Below are 25,751 nucleotides of genomic sequence, written 5' to 3' on the forward strand. Positions count from 1 at the left end.
CAAAAACGAGGAGAAATTAAACATTTCTCCTCGTTTCCCCAGGGTAAGACCAGGTTTTCCCTGGTCCTAATTTTGGCGCTGCCACATATTTATGCCACCCTTGTAAATATGGGGCAGCGTCAAAATCAATAGGTGTTGCGGTGGAATGTCCACAGCAACATCCATTGCCTTCCCCTTTCACAATAAGTATAGCGTGAACGGGTGCCTTATTTACAAGGCAGCGCTAAGCCACATTAAGTAGCTTAACACCGCCTTGTACGTCCTTACATAATTTGCTTTCACTTGTTTTGTCTTGCTCTTTATGGGTCACAGGTTGTGCCCACTTGTGTATATATGTTTGCCATATGAACCAATACACAATATTTCAAAAAATAAATTCCTGTCCGGCTGTACAAAGGACATATGTACTATCTAGTGTATGTCTATCTTTTGAATGATCCTAAAATTACTAGGGTCCTCTGTTCTGTATAATAGACTACTGCCCAAGGACCCTAGTGTCATTCCTTTTGGGTTTTCCCTTGTTTTGTGTAAAAGTTGTAAGTAAGGTGAAGCCCCTATCGCCATCACAAAGTCCTGAAAAGTGACACTGTGGTGGTAATAGGGGCTTGCATATATGCCCCCCAGTGTCAGAGCTGTATCTGCACAGGCGCGGATTTAAACCCCTATCAAAACACAGCACTTCAGCACCAAGCCAGGTACTGCTCAGCCACCTGGACTGGCACTTGTAACCCCATTGCAGTATAGTATTCAATTAAGATTAACATGCAAGCCACTGCTCATCCACAGCGACATGCATTGCTGCTTACCTGCTGCACTGTACCAGACCAATAAGTTCCCAATCACTGGACCAGGCAGTGGTGTCCACTTCCAATGTCAGAGCTGCCACACTGCATCAGAGCAGCAGCAAGCCAGGCACTGCATGGACACCCGGGATTGGCACTGGTGCCCCATGTGCTTTAACTTGGCTGAGTGATACTGTCAGGTACTGAGTACCTGAACTTCTTTAATTTCAATAGGTGCGCACCTGCACTTCTCTGCAAACGTGCAGTACTTTTGATGGGTGAGTACAGTACTTCTTAGTAGAAAGTGGGTACTTGGACATAATGAGTACCTGCACTTCTATACTTCAATTTCAACAGCTGGAGAGACTGCTGCCCACCTGCAGCGCAGTGCCAGAACACTAAGCTATGTACTGCTCAGCCACAGGGACAGGTTCTGTTGCCATTCAGAACAGTATCAGACCTACACCCAGACCTCCAAAAGAACACAACAAAATAGTAGCAACGGGGGAGGGACACTACAATCCACGGGCTTGGCATTTGTGCCCACCTCCAGCACAGTAGCAGAGAAGCAGTACTGCAAAGTCCCTGGTCTGTGGCCCACTTGCAGCACAGTAACAGAACAGCAAGTGTCAAGATGCCTTGCCGCTCCCCTGGAGCATAGTATTAGAGCAGCATGCAAGGTACTGTGTATCTGCAGGCAAGGGCACTGCCACTCACCTGCAGCACACTGCCAGAATGGCACCAGACCAGTGCCAGGCAAGAACTGCCCAATCACTGGGACAGTGGCACTCCCTCACACCTCTCTTGTCCGTATTGCCTTCCTGATTCCCCTTCCCTATTGCCTCCCACCTTCTACCCTGCAACAAAAAAACACAATGACACAGCCAGCACTCAGACCTTTTTCCCCACACACTCTCTGTTGTCTGTGACTGCACCCACACTCCTTCCGTGTTGCCTTCTGTTTCGCTAGCAATAAAAAAAAATGCAACGAGGCAGCTGTTATGTAATCAGCAGTCTAGTAGTCGGGTGGGCGGAGTTAGATGGGGCGAGGGGAAGAGGAGGAGCACAGGCAGGAAAGGGGCAGATAGAGTAGGGACATGGACGAAGAAGGATGTAAGAAATAAAGATCCTTAATAAGTACAGAATCGTGTCTGTCTTCTTTGAGCCAGGACACGACAACTGGCGACGAGGGTGGGATGAGCAGTTTGCTCTCTCAGCAACCCCAGAAACGGCGTCCTGTCCCCGGAGGCATCGCGTGGAAAATAGTCGCGGTCGCGACGTGCGTGCCCCGAAGAAATCGCTGCCCAGAAGAAGAGGCCAGCGCCCAGTGTCCCAGCTCCGCGATACAGTGATCGCGTGGAGCTGTGTGTGAGGAGCACGGTCGAGCGCTAAACGAAATTTTAAGCCCGGCGCTGTTTCGCGCCCAAAAGTGAAAGCGGGCCAGGGAGCTGTGCGAGGCTGATGAAGACACTGGGAGCCCACCCCAGACTTGCGCAAGAGCCCTGAAGACTGTGACCGTCTGAAGAGGTGAGGAGAACAGCGGATAAGCTAGGAAGCTCCGTACCGAGACCGCCGAAAGTTGGAGATCACCCCTGATGCGTGGGGAATGGCATACTGACGCTTAAACGAGATCGGGAGCTGACCCCGAGCCTACCTGAGAATGTAAGTAGTTATGAGGCACCAGAGAGACTGGAGGAGACGTGTTGCCTGCCAGGAAACTGCCGGTGAGTGCCGCGTGAGCCTGTGAGACTGGAGATCAAGTGCAGCCCCAAACCTCGTGGTGGATGAGAGTTTCAAGGGAGCGGCCATCTTGGAGTCAGGCAGACTAATGGGACATCCCTGTGTAAGTTAGGAGCGGCCATGTTAAAGTCAGGCGTATCATTTGACCAACAAGCAGTGACACGTAGAGACTGCTGAAAGTCATAAAACAAGCACGAGTTATTGCAAGACACTGATATTAAACAAGCACAGATCGCTGAAAATACCAAAACAAGCACGAGCTAATGCAAGACGCTGATATTAAACAAGCACAGGCGAATGTAACAGAATAGACAAAAGCAAGCCAAGACAAATAAGACGCAATCCATTAATCCGAACACTTACGAAGAAGAAACAATAAGTCAATCAAAGTCAATGAAAGGCGAAGTAGACGAGCTATCACAATGGTGACCCCAAATGCCTCACCACAAAGAAATGAAGTCAAACCAATCGTCACTGGGGTGTCGCATCTCCGGCCCCCGGAACCCCTAACACTGACTACAGGAGGGAGCATGGGCCCCAGATGGCAAGAATGGCTTGAGGATTTCGAAGACTACATTAAGGGGTCCAAGGTAACCATCGATGAAGAAAAATTGATTGCCCTCCGCAATCTGGCGGGCCGAGAAATCAGCAAGATAATCAAGGACTTTCCTCCTGCAGATGTAGGAACTTATGACAAGGTGCGTGAGGCCCTAAACAAAAAGTTCCTTCACAAACGGAATGTGGACTATGAAAGACATGCGTTTCATCAAGCGCGTCAAGGAAAAGATGAAGCCATGGGTACTTTCATCGCCAGGCTGCGGCAATTTTCGAGATACTGTGAATTAGACACCTTCTCGACAGATGCTGCCATCAAATCTCAAATCATAGATGGATGCCACTCGGAAACCCTTCGGAGACGGCTGTTGAGGAAATCTCATGAATTAGATGACATTGAGGAAATGACTTGCGTCTACGACCAGGCGGAGGAGCATGCTACTACCATTGAATCTGGACGCACGGTGAGCTGTGAACAAGCGTGTCGAGTGCAAGCCAGTGGCAGCAGCCGTCGACAATCAGAAGAAAAACAATGGAGGCCTAGGCCATCATCCCGTCAACGACACATGGAACACAGGAGGCGAGACCCTGGTCGAAGGGATAGGAGGCCAGAGAGGACAAAAAGATGCTACAGGTGCGGATATGACTATCCACACGTTGATACCTGCCCCGCCTTGGGTCAGCGGTGCAGAAAATGTGGGTGGTCGAACCATTTTGAGACAATGTGTGGAGACTATCACAAGGAGAGACGGAGCGGAATGTCGAGATCATCTCGCTCTGACACCAGAAAGCATCACATAAGAGCAGTCCAAGACAGATCGATGGTGTCGTCTGGCTCGTCACACTCCAGCCGAGAGTCACGAAGGTCGCGATGGGAGCGGAGGTCACCATCCCGAGACTCTAGGTCAACATCCAGGGATTCTGAATACACGGTGGAATATGTGAATATGATTGCGGACCCCGACCAGCTCAAGAAATACCCTCGCTTGGACATAAGTGTGGGGAACCACGATACCAAATTTGTGCTGGACAGCGGAGCGTTGCTAAACTACATTCCAGTCACGGAATATGAGCGAATGAAACCTCAGCCACCACTGTCTCCTGCTCACGTCCGAGTCTTCACTTGGATGTCCAAGAAGCCACTCCCTTGCTTAGGAAAATTTCCAACAACACTCAGGCATAAAACCTGTGACCATTCCAGCGTTTATACATGTCATCGAAGGTCCGGAGGCAGACTGCCTGCTCAGTCTACCGACTGCGGAGCGCCTCCGGCTTGTCGAGCGTCTTTTCAAGGTCAGTGATGACCTTGACATCATCAGCAAATTTCCCAGACTGTTTCAGGGACTAGGGAAAATGAAGGGTTGCCAGATCCGTCTTCACATTAATGAACAAATCAGGCCGGTTGCACAACATCCTCGACGCGTACCATTCCATCTCCAACAAGCTGTGAAAGATGAGCTTCAAGAACTCCTATCGGCTGACATCATCGAAAGGACTGATGGTCCAACTCCATGTGTGTCCCCGGTAGTCATCGTACCAAAGAAGGGTACACCTGGCAAGGTGAGACTATGTGTTGACATGCGATTACCCAACACAGCTATAGAAAGGGAACGCCACCCTGGGCCACATCTCAGCGACATGATTACCGCACTAAATGGAGCGAGAGTGTTTTTGAAGCTGGATTTAAACAAAGGTTACCACCAGTTGGAGTTAGACATCAAATCTCGATACATCACGACATTTGCAACCCACCTTGGACTTTTCAGGTACAAGCGTTTGAGCTTTGGTGTCTCCTCAGCTGCAGACATTTTTCAGGAGGCAATTAGGCAGGTCATTCATCACGTCCCTAACACTTTGAATTACAGTGACGATATCCTTGTGTTCGGATCGGACGTTCGTGAGCATGACAAGGCTCTTGACCGTGTTTGCCATGCCCTGTTGGAAGCTAATTTGACACCGAACAAAGACAAGTGTGAGTTTCGCCAGTCCACTTTAAAATTTTTCAGTCATATTTTCTCGGATGCCGGGATGAAGCCCGATCCGGAGAAGGTAGTCACGCTGAATGAAACCAAGAGCCCTCAAGATGTTGGCGAATTGAGGTCATCTCTGGGCATGGCCAGCTACTGTGCTCGCTACATCAAGGACTATGCTACCATCAGCCACCCACTTCGAGCTCTCACAAAACAAGGTCAACCGTTTACCTGGTCCTCCCAGTGTGAACAGGCGTTTAGGGAGATCAAGCTGGCGGTGGAGTCGGCTGACAACCTCTCATATTTTAGTCCTCGCCGGAAAACAGAAATTACGGTGGATGCCAGCCCTATGGGGTTGGGGGCGATTCTGGCGCAATATGACAATGACTCTGATAAGAGACGCATCGTTGCCTATGCCAGTCGCAGTCTCTCTGATCCTGAAAGAGCATATTCGCAACCTGAGAAGGAGAGTCTTGCTGTGGTGTGGGCGTGTGAACATTTTCATGTCTTTATTTATGGCAAGCATTTTACCCTGATATCAGATCACCAGGCACTGGTCACCATTTACGGCAACCCAAGATCCAAGATGCCACCAAGGATTGAGAGATGGGGTCTGAGACTTCAAGAATATACTTTCACGATTGTCCATAAACCCGGGAAGTCTGAGAACCCGGCAGACTACATGTCACGACACCCGCTCACATCGTCGGAATCCAAGCCCTCCATTGCAGAGGAGTACATCCACTTCGTGGCTGATCAAGCGCTGCCACCTGTCATTCCCATGGAGGCCATCCGAGATGCCACCGCGCAAGATGTCATCCTACAGAAGGTGCTATGTCGGATTCGGACTAACCGGTGGAGACACGAATGTGAGGACGACGCCAGTGATCCGATTGTCAAGCAGGAGATGAAAGCTTTCCGTCACGTCTGTGACGAACTGTCTGTCACCACGGATGGGTTGATACTGCGAGGTCAGCGGATTGTTGTCCCCAGACTTCTACGACAAGGTATCATCAACCTTGCCCATGAAGGCCACAGAGGAGTAGTGTCAACAAAACGAGCTCTCCGGGAAAGGGTGTGGTTTCCTCTTCTTGATCAGATGGTGGAGTCGACTCTAAAGGACTGCCATCAGTTTCAGCTGGTCAACCGAGGGGATCCTCCTGCCCCATTGCAAATGACTACCCTACCCGGTGGAGTGTGGCAAGAGCTCGCCATGGATTTCTACGGACCGTTACAATCTGGAAAATATGTTGTAGCCATCATTGACGAGTACTCACGATTCCCCATTGCGCAGTTTGTACCATCCACAAGTGCCTCCAGCACTCTCAAAGTATTGGATGAAGTGTTTGCAGCATGGGGTGTTCCCAATGAGTTAAAAATAGACAATGGTCCTCCTTTCAACGGCCACGAGTTCAGTGCTTTTTCTAAGCATTTAGACTTCAAACATAGGAGAGTTACACCATTGTGGCCGCAGGCGAATGGCACCATTGAAAGATTCATGGCTACACTTAAAAAGACGTTTCAACAAGCTACTGCTGAGAAAAGGGATCTGCAGGCAGCCCTGAATGAAGTCCTTAGAGCATACAGAACAACCCCTCATGCGACCACTGGGAAGTGTCCTGCAACACTGATGCTAGGGCGTCCTATGAGGAATCGCATTCCGACTTGGGAAGGAGCACTGCGGGCGGTGTCGCCCCTCCGCAGTCATCACGAGGTAATGGTGACCGACAGCCACAACAAGGACAAAATGAAATCATACGCAGACACAAAAAGGAGAGCGAAATCACCGTCCCTGCGTGAGGGAGATTGTGTCATTGTCAAACAAGAACAACAAAGAAAGACTGACTGTCGCTTTCGGGCTGAACCTCTGATGGTTACCCAGCAGAAGAGCACCATGATAACAGCGGAGTCTGACCAACGGCGGATCACGAGAAACGCATCACACTTTAAGAAATGCTCTCCAGACATGAGAGAAGCCTTGACAAAAATGACTGGAGCGTCCGCCCCTGAAGGACATGATCAATCCGATCAAGAGAGCGAGAACCAAATAAGAGACTCCCCAGTGGACGCGCTGGCTGAAAGTGGAACCATGTCCATGCGGCCTCGCCGAGATATTCAACGACCAAAGAGACTCATTGAAGAGATCTGAACCAGCTTATTGTTTTGTTATTTTGTTAAGAAGGGGGGAGATGTTATGTAATCAGCAGTCTAGTAGTTGGGTGGGCGGAGTTAGATGGGGCGAGGGGAAGAGGAGGAGCACAGGCAGGAAAGGGGCAGATAGAGTAGGGACATGGACGAAGAAGGATGTAAGAAATAAAGATCCTTAATAAGTACAGAATCGTGTCTGTCTTCTTTGAGCCAGGACACGACAGCAGCTGGCACTAGTCACGTCATAGCACCTTTTTCTTAACTTTCAGCTATGCTGCAAAGAAGCTGTAATGCTGAGCAACATGGCTAACAGACATTCACAAAGCAAATAGCTGACTTGTATGCGAGACTTACTGCCTTTGTCGATGCTTGTTTTGCTTTGCAGTTTTGTATAGTGTGAAGCTGACCCAAAGGTATTTGGAGCGCTTTATATGATCCTTAGTTGCATTACAGAAGGTCACATTCATTTTTTAGGAACAGGGAGGTCAAATTGATTTGCCCAGAATCACAGGAGACGCCGAGACTCCATCTGTCTTCTTTGTTTTATTATATGACTGAACTGAAATTCAGCTGCAAACCTTGGTTTTGTGTGGAAATGTAACTTATCTTCGGCTTCCTAGGAAGGGGATGTACTAGTATTGCAACACCGCAAGACTATCAGCTAACCTTCACCGTTATGAATGTGCAGAACCAGCTCTTATGTTTTCTCTTGTTTTTGAATTAATAAAACATAAGATTTCTTCTGTGCAGCAAATTATATATTATCAGGAAATTATATATTATCAGGAAATGAAAATAATGTTCAAGTACATATTATTTGAAATTAATAATGTGATTTGTTATGAGCAAGTAAAATGTTCAGTGCTGCCTTTGTATGTAAAAATCGTGCTATGAATTTGTGTTTTTTTCTTTGTGGAGTAGATTATAAAATAAATACTTATCGGGAAAAAGCAAGACTTGCGCTTTTCTTCCTATTATACCTTTCTGTTAGATTTTAGATATCGTCTTCATAGGCTGCCAGACTTTACTGCTTCTTGCTTAGGGAGGGGTAGATGCCCATGGAGCTTTCTGTATTTAGGACTATTTACTATTATTCATTTGATCGATTGCCAGCTGTGTTGTGTTTGTGCACATTTTTAAAGACAAATGGCATTGTGCAATTATATTGATTTTGGTTTTATGCTAATTTCCTTGATTAACAAACTTTTGCTTTCTGTAAAGATACTATTATTTGAATAAATCTATAAATACTGAGAACTGGAAATACCTTGTGCAGGGTTTTCCAATAGTTTTAATTGAGTGTTAAAGGTTATTATTTTCCCTTTCCTGCCTATTGACCTCCCTTAATAATTAGGTCTGGATCGTCGACCCCCACCTCCTCATTCACGCATTGCTCACTTTGTTAAAAGAAAACAATAAATATAAGACCAGCTGCCCAAACGTTTTCTTTGGAGCATGTTGCCACGGATGCTGAATGCTAGGGTTGCTGAAAATCAAGGCCCAGGTTTACTAAGACGCACGCAGCACATCGTTGCGCAGCATGAGAATGTGTTATGGGGTTTAACTTTACTTTCGTGCATCATGGATGCGCCATATTTACAACTCTCCATGCCACTGGAGTCAAGCTAGCCTGGCTGATGAGGGGTGAAACTCCGAACCCGGTCCTAGGATGCTTGTTTCCAGTCCAGGGAGGACCTGGCTTGGCAGTTCAGGCTGGACTGTACCTATAGGGAGCAGAGTCAAGACTGATTTGCAAACGGCTGGGTTCAAACTGGAATGGCATGGGGAGCAAAAAACTATGGGTTTAGGCCCAGATCTCTGTACTGGGGTGAATGTATGACAGTGTTCTGCATTCTGTCCATCAAATGTTCTTTTTGCATTTGTCACCCCAAGTGGGATGGGTATGCGCAGACGTGGGACCCTTGCGCTTCATGCCACTGGAGTCAAGCTAGCCTGGTTGATGAGGGTTGAAACCCCAAACCCGGTCCTAGGATGCTTGTTTCCAGACCGGGGAGGACCTGGCCTGGCAGTTTGGGCTAGACTGTTTCCATTGGGGACCAGGGTCAAGACTGATTTGCAAACGGCTGGGTTCAAACTGGAATGGCATGGGGAACAGAAAATGATGGATTTAGGCCCAGATCTCTGTACTGGGGTGAATGTATGACATTGTTCTGCATTCTGTCCATCAATTGTTCTTTTTTGCATTTGTCACCCCGAGTGGGATGGGTATGCGCAGACGTGGGACCCTTGCGCTTCATGCCACTGGAGTCAAGCTAGCCTGGTTGATGAGGGTTGAAACCCTGAAACCGGTCCTAGGATGCTTCTTTCCAGTCCGGGGAGGACCTGGCCTGGCAGTTCGGGCTAGACTGTTCCCATAGGGAGCAGGGTCAAGACTGATTTGCAAACGGCTGGGTTCAAACTGGAACGGCATGGGGAGCAAAAATCGATGGATTTAGGCCCAGATCTCTGTACTGGGGTGAATGTATGACATTATTCTGCATTCTGTCCATCAATTGTTCTTTTTGCATTTGTCACCCTGAGTGGGATGGGTATGCGCAGACGTGGGACCCTTGCGCTTCATGCCACTGGAGTCAAGCTAGCCGGGTTGAAACCCCGAAACCGGTCCTAGGATCATGGATGCTTGTTTCCAGTCCGGGGAGAACCTGGCCTGGCAGTTCGGGCTAGACTGTTCCCAGAGGAGCACCTGGAATCTGACCATGAACCAGAAGGCTGCAATGAGGACCGGAGGGGGAATGTGTATGTGTATATATATATATATATATATATATATATATATATATATATATATATATATATATATATATATATATATATATATATATATTACCTACTGGCGGTCGCCAGTAGGTATATATAGTTAGGATTTTTTCTCTATGGGTTTTTTGAAAATTCTATGTCTAATAACTTTGGCGTTTGTGGACGGAATTGGCTGAAATTTTCAGGAAAATGGCACATTTTGTTTCTGAGCAGCCCTTGAAAATTTGGGGGGGGTTCGTCCAGTGGGGGCCGAGAAAAAAGGGGGGTCCCAAAACGTGTTTTTAACATTGAGTTTTCCATAGGGCGGTTGGCCTCACTTTTAGCCCGAACGGCTGAATGGATTTGCACGAAACTTGGCAAAATTGTAGGGACTGGTAGCCCGATGTGCCTTTTGTAGGTCTCAATATATGTGCTCCAGTGGATTTTGAGAAATTAACGTTTAAAAAAAGATATATATCTGTAACAGCGGACCGGTTAGCGCTCTGGTTCGCGGACTTTTCGCGCAACGGAGCTTTGTGAAGCGAAGCTGATTGGTTCTCCGGCGTCTGTCAACATTCCAAACAGTCCGTAGCGGCCGCCATCTTGTCTCTCGGTAGGATCGAGAGACAAGAGGAGGTCAAAACAAAGGGGGAAATAACTATAAGGGGGCATAGTAGATCCTCGCTGACCCCCTAGGTTTGATGTGGAGGTTTTAAAAGGGCCCCGCGGGGCAAAAAAAAATAATAAAAATAATAATTGAACGGCTGAATGGATTTGCACGAAACTTGGCAAAATATTAGGGACTGGTAGCCCGATGTGCCTTTGCTAGGTCTCAATATATGTGCTCCAGTGGATTTTGAGAAATTAACGTTCAAAAAAAGATATATATCTGTAACAGCGCTCCGCTTCGCGTAACGGAGGTTTGCGAAGCTGATTGGTCATTCTGTCACTGGGCTATAGTTGGGCTACATCTGGCTGATATTTGGGCTACATTTGTTTTTTTGTGTGTCTGGCGGCCATCTTTGGGCTACATTGGGCTACATTGGGCTTCATTGGGCTACATTCGGCTAATTAGCAAATAGCTCATCGCAAACTAGGAATGGTAAAGAATCGCTATTTATTCCTTAAAGTTCGCTATTTAGGAAATGCAAATAACTTTGATGATACATATGGCGGTTCATCTCTAACAAGATAAGAAGCATAGGGATAGATTTATGATGACTGGCGCATCACCAGGGATGTGTTAGTCATTCTGTGCCGCTGTTCCGTCACCTATGGTGTGCTGCATTTACAATGCGGCGCATCACGGGGCAAAAACAGCACAGATGCGTGATGTATCTGTGCCGTAAAGGTGGCGCATTGCTGGAGTTGTATCGCAAGTGTGATGAAGGTCCAGCAAGGGTCGGGGGTGCCCCTGTCGCAGGGTTTCTGTTCTCACACAGAACTGTGGACAGAGGATTGGAACCTCGGCGAATTAGGGTGTCCCAAAACTCACGTTAGTAATCAAAAACTATTTAGCAAGCTAGGTACAGTGTCACATTGGATATAACAAACTCTCAATGTTTAGACAATCCATAATATGAACTTATAGTACCTCAGGATACGTGGAACTCATGAACAGTCGGTCGTTATATATTTCTTAGAAACCAGAACATGGAGTTAAGAAGAACACATGTGTATTTGAAATGTTTATTTACTAATGCCGTCTTCTCAGGCGTAGTACCTTAGATAATAAAAGTACACATATTATCAGTAGCAAAATTACCAGCATAGTTACTAGTACATAAAAAGTGAATGGTGATAGTATGTTAACATGCTGTAAATGAATAAGAGTTAGCAACACTTATAAGCAGCCGCGGGCCGTGGAGGGAGTTACGGTGAGGCAGGGAGGCGGGGAGGGGGAGAAGCAGGGTGGAGAATACAAGTACACATATTATCAGTAGCAAAATTACCAGCATAGTTACTAGTACATAAAAAGCGAATGGTGACAGTATGTTAACATGCTGTAAATGAATAAGAGTTAGCAACACTTATAAGCAGCCGCGGGCCGTGGAGGGAGTTACGGTGGGGCAGGGAGGCGGGGAGGGGGAGGGGCAAGGTAGAGAGGGCTCCACCCTGCTTCTCCCCCTCCCCGCCTCACCGTAACTCCCTCCACGGCCCGCGGCTGCTTATATCTCACCCTCCCTAATACACATATTATATTATTTGCTAAGAAGGTCTCTTTGTGTTGGTTTAGGGCGTGCCCATACTTTAGTGTCTTAGATTTGAAGGAATCACATCAGCATACACCAGCTCTCTCTTCATGTGAACCGCATCAACTGTTGTGTATGTGTGTTCGGCAAAGCAATATAAAACCCGCCTCATGCCCAGAATTGGCAGAAGTTGCACTTATGTTATGAGTATGAAGTCGTGGAGATCAGACCTCATAACAATTCTGTATCGTGTTGTTCTTGAAACTTTAGCACTCGCTGTACAGATATAGTTTAACAAGTAAAGCAGATAGTAGACCAATAACATATTATTCTCATGTAAACCACGATGAACTACTAGGTGGAAAGCTAAAGCAACAACTAAATGTCGTGTGCAGAAGTTGCAAAAAAGGAAAAATGGCGTTTAAACCGGTAATGAGCCCATGCTAACTTAACACGGTGTAAAGATATCCAGGACCTAGATGACACCTCCTCATGATCCGGAAACGAACTGAATAAGATAATAGAAGTGCCATCTCATGAGAGCAGATTGCAAGTTTATATGTGGACGGTCCGCAAGGTAAAGCATTAAAAACTAGGAAAATTCAATGCTAAAGAAAAATAAAACAGCCAAGTACTTTATCGAGTCTTAAGCCAATAGGCAAGGTAAATAATAAAAACTTGACAATTAAGTCAATGAATTGTCAATGAAATGCTAGTACTCAGCATATGAAACATGAAAAAGGTCTATGACATAACTGTGTATGCAAAATAAGCTGCAACAGCCTCCAACAGGAAGTCACCGTCTTCATCCGAAAACAGTTCAGCCATCCAATTTAAAAGCGGAAAAGAACATACGTGCTCTCCCAGCACCGGATCCTCTATCACCATCAGAGGACAGCTCGGTGGGTTTTCAAGAAAGCTGTGTTCCAAGAAAGACTGTGCTGCCGCCAGTAAATTCCAGGGACCAAGTAGTCCATGCATCAATGCCACAGCCATAATCCTTTCGCCAGGACAAATCAACTCGTGAGTAATGATAGGAGTCATCAGCTGATTAAAGTCGACGTCAGGAGAAACCGGTCCGCAGAGACACAAATCAATGGCCCAATCGAAATCACAGGTCAGGCAGTGAAATACAGGCTGGACACAGGTGAAGTAGGAGAACCGAAAAGATAATCCATATGCCGTGCTTAATATCGCCAACGGCATTGTGCCATAATATTCTAGCATGCGATTGCGGAACAGTGTCAGCAGCTGCAGGGTCGGAGGTTGCATAGGAGGGACATCCATATTTAAAAATGTAAAAAAGCACAAGAGCGTCCGCTGGTAATGCAAGTAAAAATGCAATCCACGAACCAGAGTGGAGAAAATGGAATGAAAGGGAGCAGGGATGACTCCAAAGATTTTCTCAAATGAAGTCACGAGACCACTGGTAACAACTTTAAAAAAGTGTGCCAGGGATTTTGTGGAGGATGCGTTAAAGATAGTCGGAAACATGTTGCTGAAATTGAAAGGCAAACCTGTGTACGGGTGTTCGCTATGTGAAGTACGAAAGTTTCACGGGCCGAACTCAAGGCCACCTCTCTCTGAGACAAAAGAGCTCTTATTCTTGTCATGCCGTTGAAACGTGTCCCAAGGTTGGTATTTGTGGCCAGATTGAAAACTCCCTATGTTCATGTGTGGGAGGAAATAGAACATTTCTGCAGCAAATAACCCGTTCACTTACTGTTACGATAAAAGGAATACTTTTAATTAACTCAGAACAATCTTCATTATTGAGCATCAAATAACTACCATTTTCCAACAACTTGAACGTGGGGATGATAGCAGGAACTGGCGTGCCTTGCAACACGCAAGCCATATTTGGTCGGTGTTTGTTGCATGAATCGTGTAACTGTATGTGCCTACACATTAGTGAATGATCTGGCGTCTCAGTGCATTCCTCTCCATTCAGATAAACTTCTTGATCATCTTTGAAACATCTGTATGTGTATGGAAGCGACCAGACCTCATGAACAAAAGCACTACCTAAAGGTTCATAAAGACCTATTGGTATATATTTCATACAATTTGAAAACTTATATAAAGCAAAAGGCAGCGTTATTAAACCGTGGATAAGGCATGTTGCCAAAAAACCCGCAATCCTCTGCTGATGATGTCACTGAGCATGTCATGAATGATGTAATATGTGACATCATCAGTAGTGGATTATGGGTAATAGTATCTCTAGTTTACTCCCCTATAGCTGTCTTTCTTTTAACATAAGTGTGTGTTTCCTTCCCTTATACTTACTGTTTTTGGTTCGCTTCCAGTTCGCGTACCAGCGAGCGAACTAGGAAGCGAACTAAGAGAAATAGAGGTTGGCACAGTTCCAAATATTGTACCAATTTTTTAATAACGGGGAGGTAGTTCTGAAAAGAACTTTTTTTTTTATTTTTCTGAACATTTTTTTAATGTTTTTGAATTTTTCGGAACAGTTTTATATTTTTTGGGGTTTTTCTTGGAGGGGGCAATGAAAACGATTCATTGTAAAGGGCTCAACAGGAGCAACAAAACAAAAAAAAGAAGTATTTATTATTTTGGGCGTTTCGGACAAACTTGCATATGATAGTCAATAGCTCTGTTGATCAGAGTGATGCTTCTTTCTCCGTAGGAAATGAATCCATCGCAAAATACGCAGGTGTGTTTTACTTCACCAAATCTCATTTGTATATTTGGCACCATCTCCCTGCCCTCTGGTCCCGTTACTTCCGGTACAACAGATCTTCTGGCCATAATAGGGAGATTATCTAGGTCGTTCCGAAACTGTGCAGCACTGTAGTTGTTAGGATGCCACCTAGTCATATGGCGATGCATTGTGTAGTTTCCGAAACTGTATTTTTTGTCGGTCCCTCTGGACAGTCTATCTTGACATATAAGGCAAGTTACGTATCTTGCATTTACTTTTTTCTGACCTTTGGGAATTTTAAAAAATTGCCAAATGAAGTTTTCTTTCCGGTGAGACGTCTTGGGCTGCTCAGGCAAAAACTGCCTCTCTTCGTGCTCGTCCTCCTGTTCCTCTTCTTCTTCTTCTTGTTGAATTACAACTTGAGCAGGTGGTCCACTCTTCCTTGGATGTGGTGGAGGTGGTGGGGAAGCACCAGCTGAAGCTACTAAAGAAGCCATTGCTCAGTGATCACAAAGGGTCTTTCTCTCACAATGATGAAAGTCAGAGTGAGGAAAGAAGGAGGGATTTTCATCATTTGGGAAAAACAAGAGTTCTCAACCAATCAAAAGTGTTCATTTTAGATTATATGACCTAGTCTTACATCATTAGGAAACCAAAAGTGAAATGAACCAATGAAAAGTGTTATTACCAAGTCACATGACTTGCTGTGTTTACGTTAAGCGCTTTGCAGGGCCTCCCGGTTTGCTTCCAGAAACCTGCGCTTTGGCACTCGCTTCGCGTACCAGTTCGCTAACGTAGCACGTCATATGACGTATCACGCGACAACGTGGAACGTCATGCGGACGGGAGGCGTCACGATGTTGTTTTCTAACGCGGCACTTGCGGTAAAGAAACGTTTACCGGCTCGCGGTCTATTTCGCGGCATCAAGGTCAGCTAACGGGAAGCTTCCCGATTCGCGAAGCGGGAACGAAGAAAAAAAAATATTTTAAAAAAAAATTATTCATAAACATATAAAATATATTTTTGGATTTAAAGAAGAATACATTTTACAGCTACAGATATTAGCTGTTAAAAAAACAATGAAATTCACAGAAAAAACCATAGGTTATAGACCATATATAGTTAGGAATTAGCATTTACAAAACCTTGAAAATTCACTGAAAAAACCATAGGTTATAGACCATATATAGTTAGGAATTAGCATTTAGAAAACCTTATTTCACTCACACAAAACCATTGAAATTCCATATATAGTTAGTTGCACTAACTATATATCGCGCACCCGCAATCCACTGCTGATGATGTCACATATTACATCATTCATGACATGGTCAGTGACATCACTGATGACATCACTGATGACAACATCCAGTGATTATGTGTTTCTGTAAAGTTTAAATATGTTTTACATATTGAAGAATGAGTGGATGTATAAGTGTCTGAATGAAGGTTTTAGTAGGTGCGTGATTGACTGTATGAGTGAGTGATTAAATGCGTCTTACTAAATGCACGGGTTAGTGACTAAACTGTCTGAAAGTGTGCATCAGTATGTCTGTTGTTGTGCAAGCTGCTGCATGTGTTGATCAGTAGCTATATAAGTAGCTATATGGGTTATTGATTGGTTGCACAAGTATTTGTATGGGAGACTGAGTGTGTGTATGGCTGGCTGGGAGGTGTGTGACTCTGTGCAGATCAATGTGTACTTGTATCAGTGATTCTATAAGAGAGTAAGTATGTGTTAGTATATGTTTGAAAATGTAAGGTACTCTATGTTTAACTGTGTAGATTAGAAAATGGAAGTGTGATTGATTCTTTACAGGACTGACTAGGTGTGTGAGTAACTCCATGGATGAGTGGCAGAGTGTGAGTGTCTGTATAGGTGTATGAGTGCATATGATAGTGTTGTAAAGATGAGTGATTGTATGTATGAATGATTGTATGGGTGAATGAGTGAATGTGTGTGTAGACGTAGGAATCAGTGAATGCGTATGTAGTAACTAGTATTGGTGTGTCAATGGTTTCAAAAATTATACTCTGTATTTAACACTGGGTGTAACAGAGGTTATATTAAAGTTGAGGAGATGCATTGTATTGTCACATTAATGATATCATCATTGATGTGACCATTGATGTCAAAAGAGATATCATCAGTGATGTCATTTGAGATGTCATCAGTGATGTCATCAGTGATGTCACTGACCATGTCATGAATGATGTAATATGTGACATCATCAGCAGTGGATTGCGGGTGCGCGATATATAGTTAGTGCAACTAACTATATATGGAATTTCAATGGTTTTGTGTGAGTGAAATAAGGTTTTCTAAATGCTAATTCCTAACTATATATGGTCTATAACCTATGGTTTTTTCAGTGAATTTTCAAGGTTTTGTAAATGCTAATTCCTAACTATATATGGTCTATAACCTATGGTTTTTTCTGTGAATATATATATATATATATATATATATATATATATATATTTATTTAAAGCTTCTTCGCGGTCACACGAAAGAAATCGGGCGCACTCCCTCTGAATTCCACAGTTAGATTTATTGCAATCTTTTCAGCATGAAAACCAAACGATCTACGCGTTTCGGTGCTGCAAGCACCTTGCTCACGATCAACTTCCCATATTTTTTTCAAAACATTTAAAGCAATCAAAGGGTTTGATGTTACATCACTTCCTGTTTCCCAATACTGGGCATTGTGGATATTGTAGTTTTTATAGATTTTATAGTTTTTTGTATATAAAAAGAGTCTCTGGGTGGGATTTGTACCGTTCATTTAACACAGAAAATAATAACCCCTTATTTTCAGTATAGAACTCTTTTCATGTCTTAAGGACAAGTGACATTATTCTTTTTGATATGTGATTTTTAGTTTTTAGGTGTCTTTAACCATCAAGGTTATTGATTTAATGTCCAATCCCTCTGGTGGGATTTGTCACCTTTATTATGTTCTTTTTATGGGGTTCTTTTCTTTACCGGATCTTCTTCCGATTTTTGATTTTTGGTTTTGAGCTTTACACTCTCTTCCCTTCGCATGTGTTCCATTATTTTTCAGAGATGAATGTACAACTCCTCCGATTGGTTGAGGCCATACGGACTTAAAGTTCTGAAATTTAGGATGTGGCGTGACTCCTTTTGCCTTAGGGCTTTTTCTCGGTCTCCTCCACGAATATTCTTTGGTATTGTTTCTATCCCAAAGAATTTCAGTTTTAGCCAGTCTCCATTATGTTGTTGCTACATGTGTTTAGCCACCGCGTTTGCTCTGTCCTTATGTGTTGTAGCTCTTGCATGTTCCATTATGCGTTTTTTTAATTCACCTTTTGTGCTGCCCACATACATCAGAGGGCATGGACACTCTATTCCGTAGACTGTGTACTCTGTTTTACAGGTGATTAGTTGACGTATTTCCCATTTTTTGTTGTTAGGCATTGGTACTTCCTTTGTCTGTTTTGCAATTTGGCACATTTTGCACCCATAGCATTTAACGAAACCAGTGGTTTTGAGCCAGTCCTTTTTTTTGTCTTTTTTCATTTTGTAGTGACTGTGGATCAGTTGATCCTTCAGGTTCGGTGCTCTCCTGTACGTCACGGTCGGATGTTTTCCCACTAGTTTCCCCACTGTTTCGTCTAGATGTAAAATCTTCCAGTTTTTTCTCAGGATATGTACAAGCTCCCTACTATTTTCAGAGTAGTCAGTAATAAGCCTGATTGGTTCCCGCTCAATTTTGTTCTCCTCTTCCTTTGAAAGTTTTAGGCATTCCGTTCTGGGTTTCTCATTTGCTTTTTTACAACATTTCTCAATGTTGCCCTGATTGTATTTCCGATTTTTGAACCTCCTTTTTGTTATGGCGCTGTGTTTTTGCCATTCAGTTTCTTCGCTACATATTCTTCTGGTGCGAAGAAACTCTCCATATGGGATGCTTGAGATCAGTGGTGCTTGGTGGAAGCTTGTTGCTTCCAATGTTGCATTTGTGGCCGTAGCTTTTCTGTGCAGGGTTGTTTGGATGTGATTATCCTTGATGTAGATACACGTATCGAGGATGGTTACTTCTTTGTTGTTGATTTCATATGTGAAATTCAGTCCTGTCATACTACCATTGATGATCTTATAGTAATCTTCAAATTCCTCTGGAGTCCCATCCCAGATGATCAAAAGGTCATCTATAAACCTTATCCAACACATGATTTTGCAAGTGAATTGGTCATTCTCTGATGCCCAAGCAATTTCCTTTTCCCAGTAACCCATTGTGAGGCAGGCATAGTTTGGGCTAAAAGAAAAACCCATTGCGGTTCCATTGTTTTGCCGATATAGCTCCTCTCCGAATAGGAAGATGTTTTGTGACAAACACAGTTCAATCATATCCTGTAACATTTGGTTATGATTTGTGTATTTGATGTTTCTGTCTTGCAAAAAGTGGTTACATGCTTTCATCCCAATGTCATTATGTATGTTCGTATACAAGGATACGACATCCATTGATATTAATTGGTAGTTTTCCTGCCATGGGGTATTTTCCAGTCTCCTCAATAGGTCATTGGTGTCTTGTATGTATGAGCTCAGTTGTATCACATATGGTTTGAGGAAGTAATCAATATAGTTTGAGATGGGTTCCAATAGAGAGCCTTTAGCAGATAGAATTGATCTGCCCGGGGGTTTCCTCCGATCTTTATGGACCTTCGGCAGGAAATAAATCGTGGCTGTTATTGGGTGATTGGTTGTTAGATATCTTTGTTCATCATCGTCAATTAAGTTGTTTAGTTTCCATTGTCTTAATTTTTCATCTAGTTTCTCAATGGCGCTCAATGGCCGGGTAACCTGGAACCAGCGTGTGAATATATATATATATATATATATATATATATATATATATATATATATATATATATATATATATATATATATATATATATATATATATATATATATATAAGGACTACACGAAGGCTGTCAACACATTGAAAAAACAGCTTATGCAATGGCGTAGAGAAGGATTAATTTCCCAAGATGAATTCAAGTATATGAACAATGAACATCCGGTATTGCCAATACTATACTTGATACCCAAAGTGCATAAATCTGTTTTTCCTACTCCAGGTAGACCCATCATTTCCGCCATTCGCAGTGTGGCGGAACAGGTTGGCCAATATGTAGACTTCTTTCTGCAAAATGTGGTTAAAACTTTACCAACCTATGTGAAAGACACTGGGGACTTCTTAGCTAAGACAAATAATTTAGTTTGGTCTGATGAAATGCTATTGATGTCGCTTGACATAGAATCGCTTTACACTAGTATTGATCATAGTGAGGGTCTTAAAGCGGTAAAACATTTTTTGGGACAAAGACCCAGAGAATTCTATCAACACAATAAAGCCATCATTATCCACATTAATTGGTATTTGAACAACAACTATTTCTTGTTTGGCAAAGAGCTCTTTAGACAACTTAGAGGTGTGGCTATGGGAGCCTGTTTCTCCCCCAGTTAGCTTGCACATGGGCTGGTGGGAGGAACAGGTTTTGCAAAAAGAACACAGGGATTTCTTTGATAAGAATATAGTGTGCTTTCTTAGGTACATTGATGATGTTTTTATTGCATGGAAAGGTAGTGAAGAGGAAGCACAGAAATGTATTAATGTTATCAATATCAATAACTTGAAACTCCATTTTACCTCCCACATACGTAAAACAGAGATAGAATGGTTAGACGTCAAATTGTACATCAAAGACAACAAGGTTGAAAGCACACTCTTTAGGAATCCAACGGCTGGCAAAGTCACACTCCATGCGACCAGCTCCCACCCGTGTTAGACCTGTCTGGCTTTTTGCGTAGTCCCTCCAACTTATTATTTATTTTGCCCCTTTTTGCCCCCCATACTTTTACTAATTTTTGTGTCCACTAGCTTTTCTAGGTGTTGGTGAAGGGGATAGGTGTTCTTTTCCCCCCTCATAGTTTTTCACCTCAGGCCTAGAGGCCTGTTCTGACAGGAATAAAGTTGGAGTCACAAAATGGTGGCTACCAACTGCCCTAACTGCCAAACCCAGAACCTGTCCCATAGAGTAGAATAGGGCGTTCTAGAACCTTCTGGTCCCTTCTGGACTCCTGAGGGTCAGCCTATAAAAGGCAGAATGCTGGACGGCCATTTTGTCTTACTGGAGAGAGTCAGCTGGAGGACAGGCTGTAGCTTAAGGTGGGGGTAGGATAGTCAGAGGATTGACCTATTGATTCACCACCCTTCCTCCCTTGGGTTATTTGTCCTGACCCTGCTGCTTTGGATGACTGGAGACCCTGGGCGCCTGGTTAACCCCTAGTCTAGTAATACAAGGGGGTGTAAAAAGGAGAAGGAGACTGCAGCGCTGCGGAGCGCAGTCCTCTGCCCAGTAAAGAGACTGTTTCTGAGGGAAGCCTAATCCCCTCCTTACCCAGTAGGAACAGAGGCTTAGGGCGGAACCTGAGGGAAGTGACCCTTAGATACTTCTCTTATCAGCTAAAAGGGTCTGTGAGCAGGAGAGGAGTCACTCGCCATAAAACTCAAGTTTATTCCCCCTTTCCCTGTTACCTGGGGCAGCCTTGCCAGGGAGGAATTGAGGTGACTGTGGTGGGGCTGGAAACGTGCACTGGCCGCCTGAATCAGCCCACCGACGTTGTCCTGTATTCGGTGACTGCGGCGGTAGAATTGTGAGGAGAAGTGCCCTTCCTCTTTCCTGGGTTTGAGAGAGAGTGCTGGCCCTGCCCAAGGAGCGTGACTGCTGGCGCGTGGGGGCGGGACCGGAGGAGGCAGTCCCAGTGAGCCGAGCAGACTCCGTCCTGAGCCGCTGTACTTCCGCGCATGCCCGGTCGCGCCGCGCTCCGTCAGGAAGGTGGAGGCGGGACCAGACGGGGAAGCGCCGGGAGCCCAGCAGCGGCTAGGAAGCGTTGAATCATCTCTCCCCCACTCAAGCGCCTCACGGGAGAGCCGGCGCGAGCGGGAGGGGAGAGCTGAGGAGCCCAGCAGCGGCCGGTAAGCATTGTAGAGATCTCTTTTCCCCGCTCGAGCGCCACACGGAGGAGCTGGCTCGAGCGGGAGAGGGGAGCTGAGGTGCCCTGGAGGCTGGTGAGCCTTGCCAGCGCTTGGTTCCTTTGTCCTGTCAAGCGGTTACCCCCACCCTCTGGCGTTTCAAGACTACAACTGGAGAACCCTACCACAAGTAAGGAGAATAACACGAGGGCAGGGGAGCGAGACTTAACAAGTAGGAGAATAAAGAATCTATTCCAGAGTGTGAAGTGCCCTTGGGGAATCCCTGAATGGAATACATGAAACGTTACTCTAATTGGAATAGTCACATTTCCAGTTGTCAGTAGTGAGGAGGAAGGAAAGGAGTCCCCTTTGCTAGAGGAGTACAGGCTCTACTTCAAGGAAACTACTGTTCTTTGTTGGGAAGGTGACAAGCCAAAAAGGGGAATTGTAAGGTTGACAATGAAATGGTTATTGCATACCTGGCTAAATGTAAAGTGCTGACTCTGCCTCTTCTAGTAATGTTTGTGATGAAAGTTACGGAAAGTCATAATAGCAAAATTTAATCAATTCCAGAGTTTAATGAGATGTACTGTTAATACTGATTCATGTGATAAGTTGATACTTCTGAAAGTGCTATTACTAATTTTTTTATGACATCCGTATGTACTGAGTTATGATTTCCAGAGGTATAAAACAGAGAATATTTTTATAAAGCAGCTCTTATTTTTCCATAATTTGGTGTAGTGTCATTTTTGTGTGTTATTGCGTGGAGTTACTGCTGGGTGGTTTGCAACCTTCACACTTGTGCCTCTAGCATTTGTGCCCTACCCTAGGCCAGGCTACCCTAGGTGACCTGTCATCCCAGGTTCCAACAAATTGGTGTCTAGCGGTGGGATCCTGACTGTGGTTGCAGCTACTCAGTAGTAATTAAACGTAATATACTAGCCTACACCAGGAGTTTTCTCCTAGCGGCCCTCCTAATTTGTGCTTTTGTTTTTCCAAATTTGTTCCTGGTGGTGGGGCGGAGGTAGCTTCAGGTTGCCCTTGCAACTCAAATTTCCTTGTGTGTATAACTTGGTATTGCCTATTGTAAAATGGAATTTGCACTAGAAAACCTAGATACCTATTCTGTGGCTCAGCTGAAAGATTTCTGCCAGATAATGGGGGTATTTTTTAAGCATGGTGCCAAGAAGGGGGAACTCCAGACCAGTCTAAGGGCTTGGGTGGAGGCACACAAAGAGGGAAAGGAGGAGGATGAAGGGGCAGACCGGGACCCGGTTGTGGAGATAGATGGATTATTCCACTCTGAGGGGGAAAACCTACTCCCAGGACCAGGGTCCTACTCCAGGAAAGGCAGTAGTGTCTCCGGGGGAAGCTTAACCGAAGCAGAGCTCGCTGACAGGAGGGAAAAGAGGCAATTAAAATGGGAGTTGGCTAAGCTGGAGCAGGAGAAGGAAGAGAAGAGGATGGTTCATGAGTTCAGGTTGAAAGAGTTGGAACTCCAGGCCCTGCAAAGGGGGCCCTCTCCTGTAATAAATGGTGGCAGCGAATCCAAAGAAACAGCTAGGGAGTCCAGACCCTATTTGCCAAAAGACCTTATTGCTAGCTTTAGTCAGGGAGATGACATAGCCAAGTGGTTGGCTGCCTATGAGGTCTCCTTAAGAGCCCATGGGGTGCAGGAGAAGCACTGGGGGGGGGTTTGTATAGGTACATGCCTCCTACTGGTCGGGACACCTTGCTGGCCCTGGAACCAGAGGAGCAAACCAACTACCCCATCATGAAGCTAGCATTGGTAAAGAAGTTTGGGCTTACCCCAGAAAGGTATCGCCAGAAGTTCAGGGGGAGCCACAAGTTAAGCACTCAGAACTGGGTGGACTTCCTTGATTATGCAAGAAAGGCATTAGAGGGCTGGGTAAAGGGCAGTGAGGTGAAGGACTATGAGGGGTTGTATGATCTAATTTTGAAAGAGCACCTCCTTGAGAAATGCTTTCCCGAGCTGCGCCAACACCTAGTGGACAGCAAGCTGACCAATCCCCGGAAGCTTGCAGAGGAGGCGGACATCTGGGCAAGTACCCGGGTGTCCTCAAAGGGGACTGGAGGGGATTCCCAAAAGGCCGGACAGGGCGCCCCTCAGAAGAAGGAGGGGGAAGATAAAAGGAGGGAGTTCTCTAAAGGTCCCCAAAACAGTTTCCAAGGGAAGGGAACAGGTTTCACCCCTAGGGCAAACCCGCCCAGAAACCCTAATCCTGGCCAAAGCCAACAGCCAAGGGTTCTCCACTGCTTTGAGTGTGGTGGTGTTGGACATTATAAGGGAGATGTCAGATGCCCAAAGAGACCACCCCCTCCCACCGGAGGAAAACCACCGGGAGTAGCTAGTGTAGCGCTCGGGGAGGAGTTGCCCTTAGATAAGGGGGGTGAGTGGGCAGGTGTCACCTTAGTGTCCCTGGGAGAGCGGGAGATGGTTCCAAAGATCCAGGTGCCCCCAAATACTACAAAGTATGGGCAGTGGGTCACCATCAATGGCCAGAGAGGGGAGGCTCTGAGAGATACAGGAGCCAGTATGACTATGGTGAGAAGTCAACTGGTGTCTCCAGGGCAGGTGATTCCCAATGTACTCCACCCCGCCGCGATGGCTGACGGCAGAATGGGCCACTATCCAGTGGCTGAGGTTCCCTTTGAGTGGGAAGGGGTTGCAGGTTCACTTCGAGTTGCCGTAAGCCCTGCCGTGCCAGTTGATTGTCTGCTGGGAAATTATATGGAGCACAACACTTGGAGAGAGGTGGAATACCGGACGCACTCTGCGATGCTGGGTACACCTGACTGGGCCTGTGTGAGCACACGGTCTGCGACTACCCGAAGAGGGAGTTCGCCTGGGTTGGAGCCTGGAACAATGGCCCAACCCGCTGCCAAAAAGGGACAGACCCGGAGACAGGAAGAGCCTGCTTCGGCTTCCATGCCCCATGTGACAGATCGGCCACCTGCGGTGGTGGACCAGGAGTCCGTGGAGGGGGAAGTAGACTCTCTGGAGGATTTACCCATCCCTGCTGAGTGGCATGTGGAGGGAGGACCTACCAGAGAGGAATTCTGTAAGGGGCAGAGGGAGTGCCCTACCCTTGAGGGACGGAGGCGTCAGGCTGAAGCCCAGGCAGCAGGTGATGCTACGGGACACCACCATATTTACTGGGAGGATGGACTCCTCTACAGTGAACCCAAGGTACCCTTACCTGGCTCATCAAGGGCATTGGTAGTCCCGCAGCAATACCGAGCCTTCCTGCTGGAATTGGCTCATGCAATACCCTTGGCAGGACACTTAGGCCAGGACAAGACCTTTGCTCGGCTTGTCCTCCACTTTTACTGGCCTCAGATGAAAGTGGCGTCCAACACTTACTGTCGGACATGTGTATCCTGCCAGGCCAGTGGGAAAACAGGGGTAAAGCTGAAAGCTCCCCTGGAACCACTTCCAGTCGTTAGCACCCCCTTTGAAAAGGTGGGCATCGACATTGTAGGGCCATTGGATCCACCAACAACAGCTGGTCACAGGTTTATCCTGGTTCTGGTGGATCATGCCACACGGTATCCAGAGGCCATTCCTCTGAGGACTGTCACTGCACCTGTGGTGGCGAGGGCCCTGATGGGGATCTTTACCCGGGTGGGATTCCCCAAGGAAGTTGTGTCCGACAGGGGGACCAACTTTATGTCAGCTTATATGCGGGCGATGTGGAAGGAGTGTGGAGTGACTTACCGGTTCACCACTCCTTATCACCCCCAGTCGAATGGACTGGTAGAGAGGTTCAATAAGACCCTGAAGGGCATGATAAGAAGTCTGCCTGAGAGCCTACGGAGAAAATAGGACGTCCTCCTGCCCTGTTTGCTGTTTTCCTATCGAGAAGTGCCGCAGAAGGGAGTGGGCTTCAGCCCTTTTGAACTGTTGTATGGGCA

The sequence above is a fragment of the Lissotriton helveticus genome, chromosome 7, assembly GCF_964261635.1.
Source record: "Lissotriton helveticus chromosome 7, aLisHel1.1, whole genome shotgun sequence".
In the NCBI taxonomy this organism is placed as follows: Eukaryota; Metazoa; Chordata; class Amphibia; order Caudata; family Salamandridae; genus Lissotriton; species Lissotriton helveticus.